The following is a 10,782-nucleotide window of genomic DNA, read 5'->3' on the forward strand; positions in this document are numbered from 1 at the left end:
ACTAAAGGCCCGTACACACTGGCCGATATATCGGCCGTTCTCTTGAACGGCTGATATATCGCGGGTCCGTCGGCCAGTGTGTACGGCCGATATGTCTGTGAACCCCGTCGTTCACAGACATATCGCGTCGGCCCCGCAGCACAGCTGACCGACCGCCTGTACACATGCTGCGGCGGCCGGCGGTGATTGACAGCTGAACTGGGCGGGCGTGTGTACACACCCGCCCATTTCATGACGCCAGACCCCGATGGATCGGGCAGTGTGTATGCACAGCACACTGCCCGATCCGTCCATAAATATATCTGCAGATCAATTGATCTGCAGATATATCTACTAGTGTGTACCCACCTTAAGGGTCAGATTTATTAAGCCTGGTGAAGTGATAAAGTGGGTGATAACGCACCAGCCAGTCAGCTCCTAACTGTCATTTTTCAAACCCAGCCTGTGACATGGTAGTTAGGAACTGATTGGCTGGTACTTTATCACCTTCCACTTTATCACTTCACCAGGCTTAATAAATCTGCCCCTATGTGTGATATATAAGAATTGGTGGAGAGAATGTAAGGACTCCATTGTTTTCCTTTGTGGTGGCAGAATGAACTTGTGTTTTTATCATCTCCCCTGCAAAATATCTCTTTTTTTAAAGTCACCAAAAGGGTCCCCTCTGCTCCTCCATGTTCTGTCTTAGGTATTTACTACAGCTCACACTGGTGAGGCTTATCCTACCTCATACCACATCTTCATCATAGCTAACTCACACATTTCCCAGTGCCCAAGTAAACTTCTTCTAACACTGCCTGCTACAGAGCTGCTACCAGGACTGCAGGGATAGCACTATCCGTGCAGCATCGTGTAAGCTAGTGAAGCCGATAGATGATATTCACCAATGGTGAACTTCAGAAGTGGAAGTCCCCTGGAATCAAGAGCTGTATACACTGTAGAATGATTTCCACAATATTAAAGAACTCAGCTGAAAACTGAGTTTCTAGAAGCCTATCAACGAGTATCAATAAATGCAGCAACTGATCAGAAAATTGTAGAACCTCTGCAAACAGGTGTTGCTCTCTGTGTTATATAGTATTTGCAGCATGCAGTGGGAGAAGCAGAATTGATGGGGTGCATTCCTTGCACTGTAAAGGTGAGGAGCATGGGTGCCGCTACTGTGAAACAGAGAAAAATAAGATTTTATTTATTAGGATATAAATATTTAAATAAGACAAAGGAGTGGAGGGGGTACTTTACGGGGAGTCTTCTGCCTTGTTAGCACTGTGTACACCTCTCTGCAATATGACTTAAGCTGGGTACACACTGGGCGATCTGTACCCAGCTGATACTGTATATCGGCCCGACAGGCCAACATATTGGATCCTGGGCACGCATCTGCCTGATGTAATGAAGGATGGAATGATCCCTCATTCTGTCCTTCATTACCTGGCATGGCACCGTTATCGATATCGCCAAGTTAGCTGTACAGCATGGCTGACTGGGTGACATCGCTAGCGACAGTGGACGCACAAATATCAGGTATACACACTGAGTGATATGCCCGATATGCTGTACTGATTTGGCTGGAAACTACATCGAACTGATATCATCTCAGTGTATACCTGGCTTTACTTTTAAGTCCTGGTGATCAGATCTAAATCTCTGCTTGTAATAGGATGCATTGTGAGCCTTTCATTTACACTTCCGCTGAAAATTACATTGCTACGGCAGATTTGCTTCGACCAGGTGTAGAGGTATTTTTGGGAGGAAGGAGAATTGTGGAATTCCATTAGATTTTTTAATTTCCAGCTGAAAAGACTTGCAGACGAATGCTGTAAAGTACTATACATTTTCCAATGAAACTTTGCAGGATAATGATAAATACACAGAAGCTAAAAATAAATGAGGAATACAAGGTGGTGACTAGTTCTTTCATGTTGAGATTTATAATTATTGTTGAAGATAGCCTTGCAGTAACAACACTGAACTTTGTGCCTTTTTTTAGGCTTCATCTTCTCAGTGCCTGGAAAAATAAAAGTGCTTTAAATCCTAATGCAGTATTACTATTTAGGCTACTGTATAATTGTCATAGGTGTTTGTAGTATAGTTAATTAGTGTGTACAAACTGCGGTATGGATTACTCTGAAGTTAGGGGTCTCCAAACAGGGTTGAAAATGTATCCTAGTCGCCTGGAGGCAAGTTGGAGTTTGGTGCCGCCCCATAAAAAATGGGGAAAACAAATATGGGGTGTATGTTTGTATATATATATATATATATATATATATATATATATATATACATTTATAGAAAATATATATATGTATGTACAGGGTGATTCAAAAGTCACTGTACACCCTTTTGTTTCAAAAACTGTGCAGGAAATGGGAAAAATGAATACCCCAGCAAGGTGTGGGTAAAGTGTGCTATCTTTTAAGGCAGGGGTGGCCAGACTTTTGGAGTCGGTGATCTACTGTGAAAGCTAAAAAGCTTTTGTGATCTACCTAGGAGGAATAATAGCGCGCGCCGCAGGCGCGCGCGCAAAAAAAGGGGCGTGGCATAACAAAAAGTGGGCGTGCTATAACTAAAAATGGGCGTGGTATAACAAAAAAAAAGGGACGTAGCCTTGCTGCGCAGAGTGTAATGACTACCTCACGCAAAATAACACATTGGCCCCCACAGGTAAAAACCTCAAACACATATGCCCCCAGTGCCAGATACACATGCCCCCACAGTGCCAGATATGCCCCCACAGTGCCAGATACACATGCCCCCACAGTGCCATGTGCCCACAGTGCCAGATATGCCCCCACAGTGCCATGTGCCCGCAGAGCCAGATATGCCCAGTGCCACATATGACCCCACAGTGCCAGATATGCCCCCACACTGCCAGATACAGATATGCCCCCACAGTGCCATGTGCCCACAGAGCCAGATATGCCCAGTGCCACATATGACCCCACAGTGCCAGACATGCCCCACAGTGCCAGATATGCCCCCAGTGCCAGATATGCCCCCACAGTGCCATGTGCCCGCAGAGCCAGATATTCCCCCAGTGCCACACATGACCCCACAGTGCCAGACATGCCCCCACAGTGCCATGTGCCCGCAGAGCCAGATATGCCCCCAGTGCCACACATGACCCCACAGTGCCAGACATGCCCCACAGTGCCAGATATGCCCCCAGTGCCATATATGCCCCCACAGTGCCATGTGCCCGCAGAGCCAGATATTCCCCCAGTGCCACACATGACCCCACAGTGCCACACATGCCCCCACAGTGCCATGTGCCCGCAGAGCCGGATATGCCCCCAGTGCCAAACATGACCCCACAGTGCCAGACATGCCCCACAGTGCCAGATATGCCCCACAGTGCCAGATATGCCCCCACAGTGCCATGTGCCCGCAGAGACAGATATTCCCCCAGTGCCACACATGACCCCACAGTGCCAGACATGCCCCCACAGTGCCATGTGCCCACAGAGCCAGATATGCCCCCAGTGCCACACATGACCCCGCAGTGCCAGACATGCCCCAGTGCCAGATATGCCCCCAGTGCCAGATATGCCCCCACAGTGCTATGTGCCCGCAGAGCCAGATATTCCCCCAGTGCCACACATGACCCCACAGTGCCAGACATGCCCCACAGTGCCAGATATGCCCCCAGTGCCAGATATGCCCCCACAGTGCCATGTGCCCGCAGAGCCAGATATGCCCCCAGTGCCACACATGACCCCACAGTGCCAGACATGCCCCACAGTGCCAGATATGCCCCAACAGTACCAGATATGCCCCCACAGTGCCATGTGTCTGCAGAGCCAGATATTCCCCCAGTGCCAGACATGTATAGATTATAGAACAGCTCACCGTTGGTGTGTGGTGAGCGCAGCGCGCGCCTCTCCTGCCTGCTGCTCCCGTTCTGCCTCCTCAGTCTGACGGCAGCGTGTATGGCTCAAATCAGGTGCCGGTCCGCGAGCTCTCATTGGCTAACGAACCGGCACCTGATTTGAGCTATACACTCGGCCGTCAGACTGTGAGGAGACAGAGCGGGAGCGGAGGGCAGGAGAGGCGCGGCTTCGGGTGGCTGGGTGGCGTATCGCGATCGACTGGTCGCATGTCCGCGATCGACCAGTCGATCGCGATCGACTGTTTGGCCACCACTGTTTTAAGGTATAGACCGAACATGGGCACCATCTTGAAATTGTCCATCTTGAATCTAAGTCAGTTTTTTCAAATGGAAAGGGGGTCGTGTAACATGTCAAACAACATCAGAATTTGCTGAAACGTTTATTGCTGCAAACAGATTTGAAATAGCAGTTATGGTTCAAAAGTTACTATATATATATATATATATATATATATATATACAGTTCAAAAGACCGGCACTCCTTTGTTACATAAATACTTGTGTCCCGGTGCCATCTAATCTCACAAGACATAACTTGTATATAGTTCGCTCTTTGGAGAAGTCGTCGCTGGGTGCCGCTGCTGCGAAATATATATATATATATATATATATACACACACACACACACACAATTTACAGACTTAAATAGTGATCTCAGTCAGTTTACAGGGACCAGAGCCCTCAGTGAATTGGCAGGGCTCCAGCTATTCGTCCATCTGCAAAATCAGCATTCAGGCTGAGCGGAATCAGGTAGGAGCTGTCCTGTACCCTATTGCAGATGTTTGCAGGGCTCCTAGGACAGTGCCGATTAACCCTACATCAGCAGTGGGCGTGCCGCAAAGCTTCATTGGAAGATCAGCGGTCACACTTGGATTCCGCTGTGAACCACACAGGTGCTGCTGTACATGCAGGTGCCCCTTCAGGGCTTGGAGCCCAGAGGCAGGTGACTCTATTGCCTCAGAGAGTTACGCCCCTCGATGCAGTAGAAATGGTTGGTGTACTGCAACATCTCTAGCAATGACATACAGTTTTTATTGCTTTTACACTGACGGTATTGGTATTATTTCCAACCACAATTCCAACTAACATTTGACAAAATGGAAATGTTTCAGGTTCCATGGTCCAGTAACTGTAATAAGCTTAATGGGATCACTTACAGAAATGTTGTTATCCTTCTGCTTGCAGCTCATTCTGAACGTGCAACACACAGGGGGCAGGAGAATGCTGGGCAAGCCCCTAGACTCGAGTACTAAAAATGGGGCAATGCCATTAGGGCCACTCCCCTTTTTGGGTGGCTCTATTTTTTGCACTGGTGACGCCTCTGGTTTGAGCTGTAAGATAGCTGGGGGTAGATACTGTAGCTGTTAGAAGGTAACATCCAATACATTCAGCAAGAAACGTTGGGCTCTAAAACCAATCGAGTTTATGTAAGAAATGGTTTTAATAGATGTTTTTTGTTATTATAATTATTGACCTTCTAAAATTCGGGCATAATCACAATTGGCAATGCAGGGTTTAAACACCCAACGCTTAGTAAATAAACCCCACAGCATTTTCACTTTCATAATTAGTATACAGAGCAACCCCTTAAGGTTCATGGAAAGATTACGGTTACGTAATTATTTGGATGGCGAGAGCACTTGTAATGTCCTTCCCTTGCCCGGTGTTTCCGTCGGTTCATGTAGAACATGTCAGACAAAGGAAAATAAACGGATGTTTGCAGTTAATCATTTTCAGTTACAGATGAGCTTGGAAAATACAAGCTATTTTCAGACCACTGAGCACAGTTCATATTTCTGCTAAATACACTTAGGCATTGAAGCTTGGAAACTATGTTTCTTTTCACCTATTTTTTTCTTTGCTTGCACATTCTAATAAGATGTCCTGGAAACAATTATCAGCTGAAACATATGCCCACACGCTGCCATCCAACTACTGGGGGATTTAAAAAAAGAACTTTGATTAGTTCCCACAACAACAGGGTAGTACTATGCTGCGATCTTAGAATCAAATTGAAATACTGAAAAGTCACTTTGTTATACTGTATTTGCTGTAAGGGATAATGATATTCAAATTTGCTGGATGTCAAAAGTAATAACCGTTCATAGGTCTGCATACAACGGATGTGAAGTGGCCTAAAAATGTTTTGGTTTATTCTTGTACTCAAAGCAACAAAACTGATGACTTGGAGGTTTTCTGGGATTCAAATAGAACCTCTTTGGATTTCTATGGCTGTAGACCGCACTGCATTGTACATCCATGGCTATTGCTTCCATTGAAACATGTATTTTTACCATAAGTCTGAATTGTTTTTCTGTTGTTTTTTTTTGTAGACTAGATGGGCCAAGAGGTTCTTATCTGCCATCAAATTCTATGTTTTTATTTCATTTATAAACTGTACAGTATTTTTATCAATTTACCAACTCAAGATATACAATAAAGAAAAATAAAATTTTTGATATAAAAGTATATTTACATGTAAATAGTACAGCAAATGATCTCAAATACTATTAAATATAATAAAACATTAAATAAATGTAATATTCTCTAAAATACTAGATTCAGAATTACGTTCTGTGCATAATAAATTACAACACTTCGGTAACTACTATTTCCTAAAAATCCAGTATAGTTATCCAAAAAAACACTATTTATTGAATAATATTTGTAACTATATTTCAGCCTTTCAATACTTAAAGAGGAAAGTTCCACCATGCACATTTGGGCAAGATCTATTTAAGAAGGGCTGTGGCACTTCATGTACAGACCCAATACCATACCTCCAAACGGTCCCTATTTCAGCAGGACATTCACACTTTTTGGACACTGTCCCGCCGTTACACTCGCGAACCACGGTGTGCGGGGAAGGTAGGGGGGATGGGGGTGCTGGCTGGTCATGCTCCCAGAGTGATGAGAAAGGGGTATGTTCCGTGAGACAACACTCCCATTGGTTGAGACCACGCCCAATCCACCCAAGTACCACTTGTTGGTAGCTATACAATACTTTCATTGCTATCACCAGCTTAGGATGGATATAGAAGGGGCATGCAGTGGCAAATGCAGGATTTGCATGGGGGGGGGGGGGGTGTCCAGAACTGGGTGGAGCCAAGCACGGGGGTGTGGACTGAGGTGACCCAATATATGCTGGAACCGTAAAACTAGTGTGTCTGTGTGTGTATGTATATATATATATATATATATATATATACACACACATGTACATATCTACACATATATATACCATATATACACACACATATATATATACACATATACACATAGCATATTAAACATGCATATATATATATATATACATACAGTACACGTATATATACACATGTATATATATCATATGTGTGTGTGTTTATATGTCTGTATATACATGTGTATATATGTATGCACATGGATATATTTGTACTATAATTAAAATAAAGTAAACTTTTATTAAGCACTTATAAGTGCCACCAGGAAGACAGCAGGCTGCAGAGGACACTAGATAGCCATTAATAATACTTGGCTCGCAAAATGCAGCAAAAAAATAATAATTTTTTGGTGGAGGGTTTTTTTCTGGTTTTCTGGGTGCTCGGAAACCCCACCTGCGTGCGCCACTGGCATGCAGCAGACAAATAACTTTATAATAATAAAACGAGATACTAATTAGACTCACACTCCTGTGTGTTAAGTGCCCGGTTCTAAATGCCTGAGCTGTCAACACTAGGGGTAAATTTAATTGTCTTGGAATTAGGTTGTGCAGCTTTTTGCTATTCAATTAGAAATTCACATTAAGTTAATGCAGATTTCAATTAATAGGGCATTTTCTTTGCATATCCATACTAGGTGAATACTACTGTAGGTGAAAATCCTTATTTTAATATAAAAATAAAAGGACATACTGTAGGACCTGATTTAGAGATGGACTCAGATTGCTGCATACGCAGTAAGATCTGCGTCCATCTCCTCACATGCTGGGGGTCGCCCAGCACAGGGCAAGGCTATCCAGCATGTGTGTCGCTGCCTCGTGATGCATCTGCAATTTCATTGTGGCGGCATTGAATTAGGGTTGACCACCACCAGTGCAGCCTGGCTGTGCTGTCAAGTGGTCCGCCACCATTTTTTTAATCAGACATCACACACAGCTTCCCTGAAAATGGTTGGGACACGCCCATTTCAGCCGCAATGCCCCCGCAAACGCTGCCCCCCCAAACGCCCACTGCTGTCAATCACCTTGCAGCTTCACATCAGCACTGAGAATTAATGCACTTCATATCAGCACTGCAGAATTAATGCACTTCATATCAGCACTGCAGAATTAATGTGCAATATTGCTGCAATGACTGTGGCTTTCCATTTCTAATTGAGTTGCACAGGTATCCAGAGCATAGAAACACAAAAACATAGAATTTGACGGCAGATTAAGAACCACTTGGCCCATCTAGTCTGCCCTTTTTTTTAACCATATTTTTATCTCAAAACTTATTTGATCCTTATTTCTTTTGTCTATCCGAAGCATGTTTAAATTGCTCTACTGTCTTAGCCTCTACCACCCCTGATTGGAGGCTATACCACTTGTCCACTACCCTTTCTGAGAAGTAATTTTTCCTCATATTTCTCCTGAACCTCCCCCCCTCCAGTCTCAGTGCATGTCCTCGTGTCCTATTGCTCCTCTTCATATGGAGAATGTTTCCCTCCTGGACTTTGTTAAAACCCTTGATATATGTGAAAGTTTCTATCATGTCCCCCCTTTCCCTTCTCTGCTCCAGACTATACATATTGAGATTTTTTTAGTCTTTCTGGGTATGTTTTGTGATGTAGGCCATGCACCATTTTAGTTGCCCTTCTTTGTATAGTCTCTTCTGTATTAATATCCTTTTGAAGAGATATAGATATATAGAGCATGCTTGATTAAAATATCCTGCTATGTACGTGTTAAAGTAAAGTGGGCCTTCACGCTATGGAACTCGTGGCTAATTGATTTTGGCCCTGAAGGTTTTATTTAATAAGCTGCAATTTGCATAAATGACTGATTTTATGTGATTTAAAGACGGGTTTTACCTGTAATAAAATCACTGCATGAAAACCTGCTTCAAAAATCACACAAAAATCATTGTGACAAATCAAAGAACATAATATAAACCCTAATGGTTTACAGTTACAGGTATTGTTAAATTGAACTAAGAAATGAATGTTGTTGGGCTTTCACTGCAGATCACAATCCCTACCTGCCTTTAACTGTTTTGCAAGAGCCAGGCTGAAAGACATATCTGCAAGGTGGCTGGACCAGCAAATGTCACGGGACCAACAAGTGACGGTGGAATACCAAGCTCTGGCATCTGGATAGGCCCGAAGCTGAGGCCTGGATTTCCCGACTCCCGGACCATCCTCTGCTGCGACCACACCAATGCTGCTGTGTGCTGGGCCCGTTTGACACCAAGAGCGTAGCTACCGTACGTGCATGCAGTGAAGCTGCTATAGGGCCCAGAGCTGAGAAGGGCCACCTTACCTGTGAAAGTTACATGTGTTATATACATTTTTCATCATTGAGTGGTACGCAGGGATCCTTTTAAACTTTTTCCTTGGGGCCTGCAATATATCTGGGTATGCCCCAGGACCTGCTCATTGTAGTGTAGTATAAAATGAACTGGAGGGCATTTTAATGTTATAGAATATGAACCGGGCACTGTAATGAGCCACAGTATGAACGGGGAGCACTATATATCATAATGTGAATTGGGGATACTGTGCGGCATAATGGGTACTGGCAGCTCTGAAATGTAACATAGGGTGAACTTATGCACTACTGCAATTCATCAAAAGAAACTAGGTCACTACTATCATTAAATAAAGCTCTTCTATGGTTCAGAAAATGAACTAGGGCACTATTATTATAGGTCATAAAATTAACAACTGCTGCAGAGAAGTCTCTCTCTAGAAGCATTGGGACAGGGGGGCCTTCAAAATGTTGCCATGGGGCCCACAAAGTTATGGCTACGTCCCTATCTGACACCCTGCTATTTGCTGTTCACCTGAGGAGGCTCCTCTGTCATTGGAGTCTGCCTGTGGATGTGGGTGTCCATGTGGGTACCCCAATGGCTGCCCATTGGTGTGTCTGTCATTTGGGAGTTCCTCTGACCAGCACTCTGTACAGCTCCCTCCTCTTCTGTTTGGCTCCGTTGGTTCCCTGTTGGTACCTACACAGCTGCAGCTGCACATGTAGACCTAAGAGTTTTTATAAATCAAATAGGAGGGCTAACCAGGGGCCTTCAAGCCTCTAGTTATGCAGCTGGTACTGTATCTCCACCATAATACCATCCTATACATGAGAGTCCACCTTACATCAGCATCGAGACACTTCAGTCATTAATAAGAGACCAGCATGTTGTACTGTTGTTACGGGTTGTGGCTGTGTTACCGGCAGCTGGGATCCCGGCGGTCAGCATCCCGACACCGGGATATCAGCCGCAGAATGCCGGTTGGGGGAGGGGCCAGCGCAACGAAGTCCCCTGCGAGCTCGCTGCGATTGCTACGCTGCAGGTTCTGTGGCGAGCCACAAATTCTATTCCCACTCTATGGGTGTTTTGGACACTCAAGAGTAGGAATAGTCCTTTCTAGTCGGCAAGCCGACTGTCTGTGTTGTGAGGGTTCGAGATGCAAGGGGAGTTATTCTGACCGTCGGTCACATCACTACATCCCATAGTTACCAATGAGCTACAGTGAAGTTCATCACAACCACGTGTGTGCCAACATTAATTATTGAAAAGTGGATGTTTTAGGCCACACCGCCCATCCACTTATGCCATGCCCCAGTTTACCCAAACCTTGCCCCAATTAATGACACAACAGACCTGAATACTTGTCACTTTTAAGGCCTAAAACAGGAAAGCATTCAGCTTACC

The 10,782-nt window shown here is 44.6% G+C and overlaps 1 long non-coding RNA gene across 1 annotated transcript in view; it reads left to right on the forward strand.

The window, feature by feature from the left end:
• Nucleotides 1-9,753, forward strand: part of LOC134970169 (uncharacterized) — a 36,993-nt gene extending 27,240 nt beyond the window's left edge. The window contains exon 2 of the long non-coding RNA XR_010189709.1: nt 9,095-9,753. This is a non-coding gene — a long non-coding RNA (uncharacterized LOC134970169). The remainder of the gene's footprint in view (nt 1-9,094) is intronic.
• The last annotated feature ends 1,029 nt before the right edge of the window (nt 9,754-10,782 follow it).

The sequence above is a fragment of the Pseudophryne corroboree genome, chromosome 11, assembly GCF_028390025.1.
Source record: "Pseudophryne corroboree isolate aPseCor3 chromosome 11, aPseCor3.hap2, whole genome shotgun sequence".
Taxonomy (NCBI): Eukaryota; Metazoa; Chordata; class Amphibia; order Anura; family Myobatrachidae; genus Pseudophryne; species Pseudophryne corroboree.